Source organism: Amia ocellicauda, chromosome 15 (genome assembly GCF_036373705.1).
Source record: "Amia ocellicauda isolate fAmiCal2 chromosome 15, fAmiCal2.hap1, whole genome shotgun sequence".
NCBI classification, from domain to species: Eukaryota; Metazoa; Chordata; class Actinopteri; order Amiiformes; family Amiidae; genus Amia; species Amia ocellicauda.
Window position 1 is genome coordinate 20,904,362 of NC_089864.1, and position 14,802 is coordinate 20,919,163.

The window sequence follows — 14,802 nt, forward strand, 5'->3', positions numbered from 1 at the left end:
CCCAGACCAGGTCAACTCCCTTTTGTAAAATGAATGTCAACAAAGCACTTGTTTTGTTATATCATCTGAGTGAATTTGCAAATGGGGAATCTGAGTTTAAAACTTTAAAACACTTAACATAAAATAGTTATCTGTACCACAAAGATATGTTAATTGCCTATAATAATGTTCATGTCAAACAGGGCTAAACGGTTGTTTGTACATTGTATTCTGCTGTATTCAAAGTAGGTAAATCCAAAGGCTTGTGAATTGAATATTAAATGCCATTCTGTACAGATTCTTAGGTTCTTCCAGTAGACTTGGCTCTGAATAGGTTCTGGAGATATTTATCTGCCGTCAAGTCATGGAATAAGTGTTCACAAATACAGTGCCTTTCCCCCTGACTTGTAAGGAGTAGCTAACTTTGTTCAGGGCTTGTTATTGGAGAGATTTGTAAGACTTTGTGAGTGCATTTCCTCAGTCAGTTTCCTCTCTTCCAGTACTTCCAGTTATTAATATGCGGCTGGTGTTTTGTGACCGTTCCAGGCAGGATTCACAGTTTCCTGGACATTTGCAAGAGAAGTTAACAGACTGAAGATTGAGCAGTGAGGGAAATCTCATTCAAATACAACTGGAGCCAAGTATCGAGCCTGGGGATGCCTCTTCTTAAAAACTGGTAAATTAGTCAGATTTCTTTTCAATTCAATCTGTTTTTCTTAGGTGTTTCAATTATGGAGGCAAAACTACAGTAAAAGTCCTGTTGCTTTGGGATTTGCCAGGATGTGTTGTGTGCTTTTTTATGAAGTAAAAAAAAAAAAAAAAAAATGTTTAAAGAATTTTCAGTGTTTGCTTTTCTTCTGTGAAATATTATCCAGATAGATTAACCAGGACTTTGTCTTCTGAAATAGGCCTGGAAGATAAGTGTGGAAGTGATATTTGTTACTTTATGGAGGATGTTATTTATTACGTTATTAGAAAATGACCTGCTTTTCAGGGTAGCTACATTCAGCAATAGTATAACATACAATCTAGCAAAGCATAAACAAACAAAAATGTTCAATTTAACAATAGCCGTACTACCCACAAATAGGATGTAATCTGAGGCTGAAGTGAAAGTGCAATGGAATGAAAATATAGTGTAGAATCTATTTATTAAACAGGATGTACAAATCTAATGGCAACACTGAAGACCAAAACGATTTTAAAAATCCGAAGTAAAACACTGAAGTCTGTACAGGATGAATTGTGATGATTGCAGGAATTGTATGCTTTGTTGAAAGGCTTCCATCCAACCAAAGCAGGGGCCTTCACGAACCCATTAAGCTTTTGCACGCTCACTTTGCAGAAAATCAAGTATTATTAGATACGATCTGAGGGCTTGTCCTTCTTCTGCTCTAGAAAGCTGCGGTCTGGCTTCTGTAGGATGGTTTTGCATCAGCATTTATTTCCTCCATGTATTTTATTGACACGGAGAGTAGATTTCCTCAGATGTCCCCTCTCATCACCTTAACCGGGTGACTTGTATTGATAACCTATGCTTTATGCCTTGAGCTGAGATTCGTATCAGTTTTGTCACTAAGCAGATTTGTTTTCTGACATTTTCAAGTTACTTTGACATTCAGTATTTCTGGATTACTTGTATGAAAGGCTAATGGCTTTCCCATTAACATTGTGCACAGATTAACTCTTAACATTTCAGTCTGTTTAAATGATACAGAAGTATCTGAGCGAGTGTATATACAAACTGTAGGTGATAGAGGCTGCTTTTCTGAAGATAGTATTCTGAAGGATGTATTATCTACATTTTATATATCAGTGTCACATTATGTTGCAAAGCAATAGTTCTGACCTCAATCCCATAGAACACCTCTGGGATAAACTGGAACTGGAATAAAGGAAGAGACCAACAACTATACAGTATGTAATAGCCACTGCAATGCAGGGGAAAGAAAAACTTAGTATTCCCCTAGCAATCTATCAAATCAACCCATCTATGAAATGGATTGTTGCAGTCATAAGGTAGTCTGCACCCTATTAAATATTTTGTACCACTTCTTTTGTATTTGTGCTAATAGTAGTTTTTGTAATATATCGCCTGATTTTCAAAAGGCTAATAGAAAATGTTTAATGTACTTTCTGCATCTTTAAATTTACATCTGAAGAGATTCAGTAACAAATCAGGCTATGAAAACCACTTTATTTTGTTCCCATGTGCTATATTTATGTAAATATGTTGCAAAATAGCGATCGGCAAATTATATCCTGTTGTTCTAAATGATATGTGTTAAACTGTACTGGATGGTGAACTGATATGATCTAAAAGGAGGCTAAAGCCTGGCTGAATGTCTGTTTTTATTTTATTTTATGTTTTTAATACAATTGGGACTGAGAACAATGTGGACAGTGACTTACTTTATATTGATGTGTGTCATACAAAAACTGTCTTCTATGACCACGACTACATGGTACTCCAGAACTGTCTTAAGGGATCACAGTGGAGGTTCCAGTTGTAAATTGTGTGGACGTTGGCTTCTTTTCAGTCATGTTGCTTTTGAAAAGATCTCAAAAGATGAGCTGTGGAATAGCAGAACTTTCCAAATCCTCAACAAAGAAATTATAGTCTTCTTTCAGGGCTTGGCTGCCCTCGTTGGCCTGAGCAGGGCAGGGCAGGACAGGGAGACCCCCAAAGGAAATGCCCATGCTGTACCCTACAGGAATAAACATTTGCATCCTCCTGAAGTCGAGCACTGAAAAGGAAGGGTGTCTCATTACAAGACCACAAAGGGGTACAGGGTGCGTCCGGATAACAAGGTGGGCATTGCAGATTAACAGTGAATCCTTCCATTAATCCAAGATAAGAAGGACGTCATTGAAGAGTGGGCAGCATCACTAAAAGAATGGCAGCAGGGACCCCGGACTCCATAGTAGTGGGACAATGGACACAGAAAGAGTCAAAAGGTGGAAGAAACGCATATATATCCTTACAATCTGGTACTGCTAATTAAACTCCCTTAAGTTATAACATTAGAGGAGAAATGTAAAACATACATTTGAGTAAATGTAGAAGCTTTTAGTTATTTATTTATTTATCCTGCATATATTAGAGACCATTTTTAAATAAATAACAGGTGGCTCTTGCCAGAAGTCTTCCTAACTAGAGCAAAATAAAACAAATATAATTTTATATTATAATTAAGTTTTATGAACAGATAATATTCTTCTATTGTTTGCTTTTACTTTCTCTGCCCTTTGTGTACCTATTTTAGATTACTTTATTAGCTGTCAGTCTTTGATCAGAATAATTGAAGTAATAACTGCATTATTAATTATTTAGGTATTTAATTATTTTTTGCTGCAGGAGTGTTGACTTCAGTAACATACTTGCCTCAAGTATTTATAATTAGACTTCAGAACAGCACAACTATTGTGTTGACTAAAATCTTGATAACTAGCCTGCCTTTATTCTATTAAATACCTTATCTATTTCTTTGTTTTTGCCTCCTGCACCTTATCCCTAGATTTCTCTACTTATAGATGATGTGAAGCACAATTATGTAAGAGTTCTACATCTGTTTTAGTGACCATTGTGCTATTCAGTTCCCTCTCATAGTACTGTCTGAGGACATGTTAAAAATTGAATAAAATGCTCATCACAGCATTTGGAGACACCTTTACATATACAGATCTGGAAAAATTGAGACCACTGGACATTTTTCTTAAATCAGCATCTCTACATGTATGGCAGCCATTCCATTCCATTCATATTTTTCTTTGGAATTTGGGAGAAATGTTCTCAGTAGTTTATAGAAAAAAAATAAAAAAAATCTGAATTGTACCCAAACACATACCTATAAATAGTAAAACCAGAGAAACTGATAAGTTTGCAGTGGTCTCTTAATTTTTTCCAGAGCTGTATGTTAAACTTACATTTTCACTGCACAATGTGGATAATTACACAATTGTCCTTTGGGATAGTTTGCAGTATGCTTAAACGTTTTTAACTAAACTATGCTATTCTTATGAAATCTGTTACTTTTAAAGTGTATATTGCTCTGTAAATATTTATATTAATATATTCAAACAAGTTGACTCATATATGCAAAGAAAAATCATGACAACTTGTTATTTAACGTTAAAGAATTGCCCAAAGTGGATGCTATTGGCACCCATTAACACAGAAGACTACAAATGACTGTGACATGCATTTCTGTATTATTAATGAAATAAAATATAAAAACGTTATAACAGTGACTTTTATACCTAATTTGACTAATTGTATTAATATCAAATATTATTAATATTGTGCTGTATATTGCTATTGACAAACCGATTTCCCCAGAGAAGGTGTGCAGGAGTACTCAAATTCACGCAATTAAAAACAAAAACTTGTACGCAAAAGATGGTTAATTTTAAAACAAATTGATTGCGTACATGAAGCTGACATATATATCATAAGAATCTTTTTAATTTTACATGAGTTATTTGAATTTAATTATCTACGTCTTAATCAGATTTGGTATGATGTGTTATCACAATATTCCTAAAATGTTCAGATGTGGTTGGAAGTGTGAAACGGAAGAACAAACGCATTATGCTGGTAATATTTTCAAATACAAACACTAGACTGAAAAGACTGAAACATTGTTGATACTCCCATTTTCAAGATTTACTTTGTCATTTTTTACAAGATCGAAACGCGTCATTAGTGCCAGTTAGTTGAGTAAATATGAAATAATTGCATGTTCAATTAGAGACCATAATGCAAGATGACAGTAAGACCATTACAACAGCAACAACAGGTAAATGTTACAGTGACCTTGTACGCTTTTCAATTGAAAGGATCATCTGAAACTCAGTCCTAACTGAATGGAAATAACTTTTTGTTGCTACTCTATTGTAAAAACAAAAAAATGTATTGTGCTGTAGAGTTTCAGGTGTACATTAGAGATTGTTATAGGAAAACTGCTGCCAAGTATGCCAAGAACAGGACAGGACATTGTTTTCAGGAAGATTACACATTTTCAGAGCAATTGAGATACATTCATGTAGAATTTGAAATGTTGTTAGTACAATTTAGTTCTTCTAACGTATAATGAAAATTTTACAGCTGTTTACCCAAGGATATTTGGAAGTTAAAACTGTAGAAAAAAAATGTCCTTTGGAAATGGAAAATAAACTTATTTCTAATATGTATTATTTTAACATGTAGATAGAGATCTGTAACTATCATGGTTTTATCTGTTGCTGGATTATTGAGGAGAAAAAAAATACTGTATGTCGGCTATTTGATCATTACCTGACACCTAGATATCTTTGAATTGAAAAAGCTTTTTGTTTTTTGGAAGTGGAATTAAGCTTGGGTGATAAATCACGAGGGCATTAGTCAGATCTTGGTCTTCTCTATGCTAGAAATGTAGCCATTGTATGGGATTAGAAGCATCTTCTCTGGAGTCAACTTGCACTGACTAAGACGGTCAGTACATTACTGCAAACTGTGCCCCTTTAGGAACTGCAGAACCAGGAACACAAAAAGGAAATGCATTGGAGTAGTTCTGTAGTTCAAGAATGCTACACATTCCAGAGACATCCTCCCATTCTTGAGAGTATTAAGTAATTTGTCGAGTCGGTGGAAATTTTTAAAAATACTCTCAAAATCCAAGTTACAAAAAATGTCAAAATGGTTCTAATAATGTTGAATATGAAAGTTACATAATACAAACCATACAGTCGACAGCAATGGTTGAGTATTGTTTGTGTTGCACTTTAAAATCTGTAAGAAGTTGATTAACTGAGACTTTTTCATTATTGAAATGATGATCAAAATGTTGCAAAGCATGCTCTGAATTAGACCCCGATTGCTGCGGTCTCTGGTATTTGCTCTACATTGTCAATTATTAAGTGGTGGTTAACCAACCGCATGAAACAACAGCAGCAGAAAAAAAAAAAACTAAATTAAAAATAAATACTCTCCACCTGCCCTTTTTTCCATGAAAATTATATTGTACCTTACACCATGATGCGATGTAATATGATGGCATTGTCCAATATTGTCTGGAATGCGATAGCTTGCTAATTAATTGCGTGTTCACAGAAAACGGAATTAACTTGTTTTATTTGGAAGTCCGTGACATGCTTACAAATCATAATCGCTGGGCAGAACGCGTGCTTTGAGTGTCCTGATTGTAGCGAGTCGAGCTTTTGAATGCAGTTACACAGTAATAGGTGTCATGTCAGAGGCGATGTAGATGGAGAATAGGCGTTTCATCTTTGTGGCCAAGATGTTTGCTGTTGATGTGGTGCTTAGTGTGATTGCAGGCAGCTTCAAAGAAAACATTTATACTCTGCATGATAAAAATTTGAATAATGTAGTTTTCTAGAGTCAAGTAATTACTTCTAATGCATAAATATATATTCTGTGGCTCTTACCTATACTTGCATAACTTTGTATAAACCATGCTAAAGAAAACATGGGAGGAAAATGGAGCATGTTTTTTCCTTCCTTTATGGCCAGAATTAAAGCATAACATGCACGATTCTTCCAATCTACAATCTGTAGTAATCATTTGACAAAACTTCTTGAAATGTATGGGCTTCTGAGATTTTAAGTTCAGCATAGCAACCCTTCTTATATTGCCTGTATTGTTGTCCACAGTATCTATATTTGCTTTACGTGTTTTGTATTTGGTTTAAGTGTTTGCAGGTATTTAAAAACAAGAAACAAAACTAGGGAATTCTTTTGTACCACAGCTACCAGTCTATATTTTCACACAACAAACGGCATATCTAATATGTTCAAGGTTAATATCCATATAGATTAATTACCAATACAAAAATACTGCAGAGGAAAGAATGGCAGTAAATGTAATTTGACCTTGGTTTAGTAATGTGTCCTCAAGACACAGCACATGAATGGAGTATGGAACTAATTTACGGCTTGCACTTTTTTTTTTGGAATAAATATATTTTCTAATTAAATACCTGATCTGCTTTTGGTTGGTCTATGATCTGCCCTTTGGGAGTTTATATCCTTGTATAAATGTTGTTGTTGCTGTTTTTCCAGGTTATCACAGTTAATTGGGCAATAGAACATGTCAAAAGCCCCATTCACAGAGCAACTCATGCAGCCTTTGTCGTGGCATTATGTTGCTGGCAAGGTCTGTGTGAAAGGGGCATATCATGAAGCTGGCATATTGATACCAGGGATTTTCCACCTCGGGACCTAGTTTAGCAAATTTATAAACACGCTTCTGTGTGAATGGAACAGGATTAGGAGTGCCGGCAAATGATGCATCCCGTCCTTGCATTGTCGAAGCAGTATGTTAACAAACTGGTGTAACCAATCAGAATAGGCATGCGTTTTGACCAGAGCACAACCAGGTTAAGCCACCTTTGACCAAGAGTTTGTGACTGTGGCCAGTAAGCAGAAATGGACTGGGTCGTTAAAAATAATGTAGTTCTAACCAACAGGTTGGTGATGTAGGCCTGGATAAGGGTGTCTGCCAAGAAATAAAAATAATAAAATAATGCATAATAATATAAAGCTAACTATTGTCAGACATATGTCAGAAGTTATATACCAATAAATCATGCAAAATGTATTTCTAAACATAGGCAATCATGTAGACTATATTACAGTCTACACAAACGGTAGTCATTTTATTTTAAGGCGGCAAACTTTAAAAATTTAACATAAAATAAGTTATTTAGAGCAAGTAATCAATAGCAAATCTGCACACCCAGACTTTTGGTAGATATACACACAATGTAAAGTGTTTTTTTATTATTATTTTTTTATTTAACTTTGTTGCAGCATATGTCAAAACTACACTCTATCCCATAATGTCTCTGATTACACAACCATTATCCAAGAGCTGAGTCTCATACTGGGTTTACTGGTTCAATGATCTGTGACCGATGGGTCCAGTGACCACACCATAGATTGATGTACTGTTCACGTTTCCCTCCGGGCTATTTGTTGTTCTTGGTAGTGACTCTGAACCGAACCGGCGCCCTGGTTATAACCAATAGCCCAGTAAACACAATGGAAGGAAACTGGCAAAACAGTTTACAAACACTTCCAGATTATCGGTCTGTGTGTCCTCTCCCGAATCCACAGGTTTCTACTGCATGTCAGAAGGCTGCAATGGTCTTTCTGGCATTCTGTTTTGTGTGTGAAAGGGTATAAGCCAGCATTGTCAGCTTCGAAAATCAGTGTCAATAGGGGTGCAACAGGATAAAAGCAGGCAAACTCTGCTATAGACTAGGTATAGGACACAAGTTGAAAGAACGCTTACACAAAAGTTTTACTTCGCTGTGCTTATTCTGGAAAGAAAGGGAAAGAGAGAGGTTGATGAGGGTAATTACTTGAGAGGTGTTGATGGATAGTGAATGACAATTGACTTGGCGAATGATAATCCCTGAAGCCTGTTAATTGACTCAAGGACGGCTGACGCCAGACCTGTGAATCAGTGATTTCTAAGAATAAGATGGACCCCATGCACATATTTTGATCCATTTATTTTCTGGTTATTTTAGTGTTGACAGTGAGTAAACCATTGCAGTCACTGGTGTTTAGATAGTGAAACTGTACAGATGGAAATGGAGATCTGTATTTATGTGGAAAGAAGGAGGAATGTTGACGAGGTTTACTAGCTAAGCAGCTCAATTTTAGGAGCCCCTTTTTCTGAAAACACCCCGAAGGGAGTATTTAATTAACTGTGATTAACAACATTGATTGTGTGATTCAATGCGAATCCACATTTTCTTAAAAGAAATGAGTTTGGATACATAATGTAATTAATATTCTGATTAATTCTGTATACACAGGTTTCATTGGAGCATATCAGTGGAGTCCCATCAGGGCCTTCAAGGACTTCAGTGAAGTCCTAGGAAAAATCTAATTAAATAAAAATATGTTGTATAATAAATGAATGTAAAGAATAATATAGCATTTTGACTTTATCATTAGCAAATCCAAATCGTAAATTTATCCTCCAATCGTCTTTCCTATGTATTTTTCAACGGCCAGATTCTATACTGAATGGGAATCTGCAGTACATCAATACCACTGTGCTAATAGTCCTGTATGACCACTTTCTAAGGTAGTGCCATAGATAAATGAATGACACACAAACATCTTGGAACTTAGTTAAACTTGGGACCATCTTCCCTCACTAGCGTGAAATGCAATGATTATCCACATTGGTGATCTGTAATTGGCTGCAGCAATGGGTATACAGATGGCAGGGTAGCTGTGACAGCAGCCTGCAGATCTGAATATAAATGAAGTTCCAGGGGTGTGTTGCATAAAGCAGTGACATTAAAATTGATTGCTTTCTAGGAAATGATGCTAACATCAGATGCCAGCCAATAAAGAGATCCTAGTATCAAAATTCCCAACAGGATCTTTGAATCCATTGAGAATAATACATTCCTTTAATAGTAGGCACATTTATGCAGTTATCCTTTCAAATCTGTACAATGTATTGTCTCTAGAAATTAACTTCAATAAAAGAGTGTAAAGAAAGATCTTTCCCCTTTTTATTACAGTTTTATTCTGTCTTAAGGCCTTTAAATTAGCAAATGTTAATTTTACTAATATGATTTCTCATGCTGTGTATTTAATCTGAAAGATGTACCCCCCCTCAAAGCGGGAAATTAACATTATGCATACACTAGGAGTAAAATTGATATTAATCTTGAGTGTTTTCATATTTTGAGGAAGAGTTAACGCTTTGTAGACTGAAATAGTCTTTGTATTATTAATACACTCTGTGATACGGTCCATAACTTCTTATTTATATCAATCTCTCCATGGTAGATGTATCGTGCATCTTCTCATGGTTTTTCAAAGAGTCAAGGCCTCAGGAATGTCGGCTCCTATACAGTAAGAAATTAAGTTGGATCCCCCCCCTCCCCCATTTACAGTATGGTTTACTTTTTTTTTCTCATGAGACGGGAAGTCTTGCACATTAGATCAACAGTGTGAGGTGAAATACTCCCTGCATCAATGAGGAGTTTTGGGATGAGCAGCAGAGTTGCTAATAGTCTACCAGAAATGGGAACAGACACCTGTGAAATGCAGAACAGTGGGTGAGCAACCAACATGTGTGCCAGTTGCATTGATTGCCACATGACACCATCAACAGAATGGATTTTTCTTAATGCTTATTTTAACTACTTTTTTCATTTCATCAGCCTTCCTCAGCTTCAGGAATGCTTTACTTGTTTAATGGTATTGATAATCCTGAGTGAATCTATATTAATTGTTAATTTGCCTTTCAAGCAATTATGTGCTTCAGCATATTTGAAAACCCCAGGTTTTTTCAGCCCCTACTGTTTGGGTTGTATAATGAATTCTGTTCATATGCATTTATTGATCTACCGCACACAACAGTGTATTAATGAGGCATTTCGTCACAACAGGCTGATGGATCTACGTGATTTCAAGTGGAAAATTAAACTTTTTTATTTTTCTTTTGGTCCAAACTGACCTAAATAGTCATAACAACCAGATGTGACACTGTTAAAGAGCACATTTAAGATGTAAACGATGGTTGTTGGTAGATTGAATAAATGTTAATAATGGGTAACCTTGCAGAAGAGATCCTTAATTAAGTTTTTCTTGAATGGAAACAGTTTATAGAGCTTTTGAGGAGAAACCTGAGGGAATATTTTTGCTCTTTCAGGATCTCCAAAAAGTTGTACGTTACTCTAACCTGGATGTTTTCTGTCTTGGGTTCTGGAGAAAATGAATTAAATCTATAAAATTAGAACCAAATACAAACTTTGACCTATCCACGATTCACAAGATACAAACCTGTAAACTACTGCGGTTTGAGAAGCCAATTTCTACTACTTATAAATGAAGACAAGTTTGTAATCTCAATTCCTGGTTATGCCAAAGTTTTGATTTTAGTATAGACCCAAATATGGAGCTCTCCCCAGTGTAATGATTTGTTTATTATAATAGTTTTGTGAGCACTTGTAAACAGTGTTTAGAAATTGTGCTATTCACAGTTACAGTATATTATGCGTTGTTTTTTTGTAACATAGCAAAGTGTACTGTTATACTATTACAGACTAACTGTATTCATCTGTTGACAGCATACTTACTAAAATATTTGTAGATTGTCAGTTAACTATAAAAATACCCACGCTGTGACCAGCGCTAATGTTATTTTATATCATGCCATTAAAAATGTCTAATATTTAGCAGAATTGTGTATGTTTAAAAAAATATATATTTATAAAGGGTGTGTTGCCATTTGTTTCTGCTTGACTATTTTGTTAGAATATTAAATAACTCATTATCACAGTCTGTGGTATGAATGCAATGGATTGCATGTTGTCCTCAGTGTATACACTAACACAAAAAATAATTGTCCTAAAGGGTCCTTCTTAAGGGAAAGATCTGAACTGAAATAATTTAAAAAGTAGGAACATTCAGCCTCTGCAAGCAGACATTTTTTTATAGTATCTGTGTGTGTCTACTGATAGACGGATTGTCAGGTAGTAAATTGAATATCCTCTCTCAAAACAGGTCAGTTGTTGAATAATGAAATGGCTGAGGAAGCACACCAGTTTATAAATGTCTAAGGGTGTGCAAACAGGAATTCGTCTTGTGGCTTGCAGCAGCAGCACAGAGAGCACCAGAACACAGCATGGGCCGGTGCTGAAGATATTGAGATGTTGCATGTATTCCCTTAAGCTTTTCCCACAGTCAAATCAAGCATTTTTCATTTTGTCTTGGAAATGTCTGCTATTGATGCCATTATTTTTAAATATGGGATAATTCCTATTAGATACTCCATGGAGTAATATCAAGAGACGGTTTGATAACAAGCGCTGTGAGAGTTAATGTTGATGAGATTATCTGTCTCACTAACAGCCTCTAGTGGGTTTTTCAAAGCACAGCGTGTTTCTTTGTAGTGCTGAGCTGTCCTGGCTCATAGTGTTATTAGAGATTACATCGTATCAATTTATGGCACTTGCCTTTCAGTAAAGCATGAGCCTGTACAGTACAAACCGGGATCTAACTGTATCCAGAGTCATAACCCAGCTTAGTTTTAAATGTAAAAACACTAGTCTTCATTTGTCTGACACAAGTTACATTAATTGGATTTATTGTCTTGACTGGGTTCTAACAGATTACTGATGTCTACGAACATGCTCCTTGGTTTAGATAATGTGAATGATCACTTCTGTGTGTTAAACTGTTTTCTCCCTTTTCATGTCAGAGACAAATCCTTAGTGTATAGCATTACAAATATTTAGTTTTTGGCATGTGGCTGAATGGAAATGTTTCACTATAACACATTTAAGTACTTGAATGTAATTTCTTTGTCCTGCAATGTTTCCAGAGATTTACAATATGGATTCGTTGCAAACGTGAACAAGAAAATATAATTTTAACCTGAATAATGGAAATAAAATATACCTTTATCCCCTACACACAACGTTATTCAATTGTCAATAAGTGGTGATGCACTACTTGCCAGTGAGGAAACTAAAAATAATAGTACATCTCAAGAAGGTTAGTACACATCTTGTCTCTGTATTTATACCAAAAAAGCTCTCAAATTAAAGTGACTGCAACGCTTGCTGACTCATAGCTGCTTAACAAATGCTCTCCAAAACCTTAGAAACAAGATTGTTATATAGTGGTTTGCCAATAGTCTGGATTTAGGCCAATGGAAATTACTCTGTGTCCACATTTATACGTGTGACATGCCTGCGGACCCCCTTGAAGTCTAGTTATAATGGAAAATTCATAACCTATTGAATACGTTTGTGTGTTTGTATGACTGGGAAATACTGAACGAAAATGAAGAAATAACATGAATTATAGTTTTTGTGTTTTTATAGCTTTGTTTTATGTATGTGTTTTCAATCCTCACACATCCATCTAAAAAGCAAGCAAAACAAACGTTAATTTGTGAAAATCTCTGAATAAAGAGCAATATTTTAGCCAGCTGAACAGCTTGCCTACCAAATTATAACCCCTCTAAAATGCATCAAACTGTATTCCTATTTCCTTGTACATTAGAAGTGCTTGAACAATGAACCTGGATGTATTCAACCCAAGCTGCAGTGCAAACCCGACAATGAGAGAGCATGGTCTTATCCCAAGAGCGTATAAGTAGGCTGTTGTGAAACTACAGAATTACAATGCCATGACTAACATACATTTCATTCTGCAGCCTGTGTTGCCATTCCAGTTCAACTGATCTGAAGGATATTTAATCAACACACAAAAACACCTACTAATGATGAAATATACTCAAATAACTAAAGTTATGCTCATTCAGCAATGGATGAGTCAATCTACTGCTGTTATACTTTATAGTTTAACATGAGCATGCATTAAAACAAAAGATCTACAAGTGTTTTTCTACCTGTAAAGCACATGCAGATCCTTCAGCAAATCACACAAGCACAAAATGTCCATGTCTGCATGAGGCGTTCCTGTTATTCCAGGCGAATTTAAAGATTGATTAATTTAGAGTTGTAAAGTGTTACTGCAGTATAATACCACCAGTACCCTTTCACATAGATAATTCTCTCCTACTTTGTTGTAGGACAGAAAACTACTTGCAAGTTGACTTGTCTGCATTTGACCCAAACTCCATTTTCCCCCCCCTCCCCCTCCTCCTCCTCCTCTCTCACCCCTTCAACTCTTTGTGTGCATTTTAACATTCACAGAGTAACACCAGGACTCAATGCAAATCTCTCAATCACTCTAGTCTATGTGAAAGTATAGAGGTTGTCATTTTCCTGGCACAATTAAGATACAATTTTGTGCTGTGTGATAATTTTAAAATAGTTTTTAAAGAGGATCAACTGAAAATAAAATGAACATGCATAATCAAACACACGTGGTACTCTGCTGACGTGCACTACACTTACTTCATTCGGCTTTAGATAACATTGAGTTGACTAATTCATAGTTGGTACTAGCTATACATTCCTGGGGGATTATCTTCCCAGTTCCTTTCTGGATAGTGAGCAGCTGTCAAAAGTGGTTGCCAGGAGGAAAAATGTCTTCCAAGCCCCCAGATATTTCATTGTCTTTTGTTTGATAAGGTTGTGATCAGGCAGCGTCAGAGGCCAGTCTATCCCAGTGATTTGCTTGGTCTCTGAAGAATTCTTCTGGCGGTCTGGCTGGGTGATCGGGAACCTTGTCATCTTTTAAATCAAGAAAGAGCACAAAGTACATCACCTAAATTGAACATCTTCTTCTTTCTGCTATCTTAAATCAGAACATATTGTCTTCACATTGGCTCTTTTTAATTGAACTTTCACTTCCTCAAAGCCACAGCCTTGGATTCTCTCAGTCCTATACAATACATAATGTGTTATGTAGCACTGTGTCATAATGATAGACACAGTCTTTGAAAACTACTATGGTGTTTACCAGCCTTTTCCTTCACAATCAAGTGCCACAGATGTCTATTTGTGCCTTTAATATCCAGGTGACAAGGAGCATCAACAATAGATGTGAATGGGTGATATTATTTGGACATGAAACACATTAGTGTTATATGCTTTTAAATGTTATTTAGTGTGGTTATAATTGAAGAGGCTTTTGGAATTGTAACCCAAAGTTTTGATAGAGAGCGAGAGAGAGCTATTGCTTTAAAATAAATTTATTTTTATTTCCTCTTTCTGATCACATTTTAAAGGACTCGAGTACAACAGTACATGTGGTCTTTAAGCCATGGGGATTAAAATGTTTCTCCACTCCAGAAACATACTACAATAGTTTGATTTCACTTGTTGATCAGCTGCTAGAGGAATGAATGTTCTGTAGCTTTAGATCAC

The 14,802-nt window shown here is 35.8% G+C and overlaps 1 protein-coding gene across 1 annotated transcript in view; it reads left to right on the forward strand.

Annotated features, from left to right (window-relative positions):
• Nucleotides 1-542: 542 nt before the first annotated feature.
• shank3a (SH3 and multiple ankyrin repeat domains 3a) overlaps nucleotides 543-14,802 on the forward strand; it is a 385,335-nt gene continuing 371,075 nt past the window's right edge. Inside the window, exon 1 of the mRNA XM_066724020.1 lies at nucleotides 543-655. The gene's annotated coding sequence lies outside the window, so the exon portion shown is untranslated. The remainder of the gene's footprint in view (nucleotides 656-14,802) is intronic.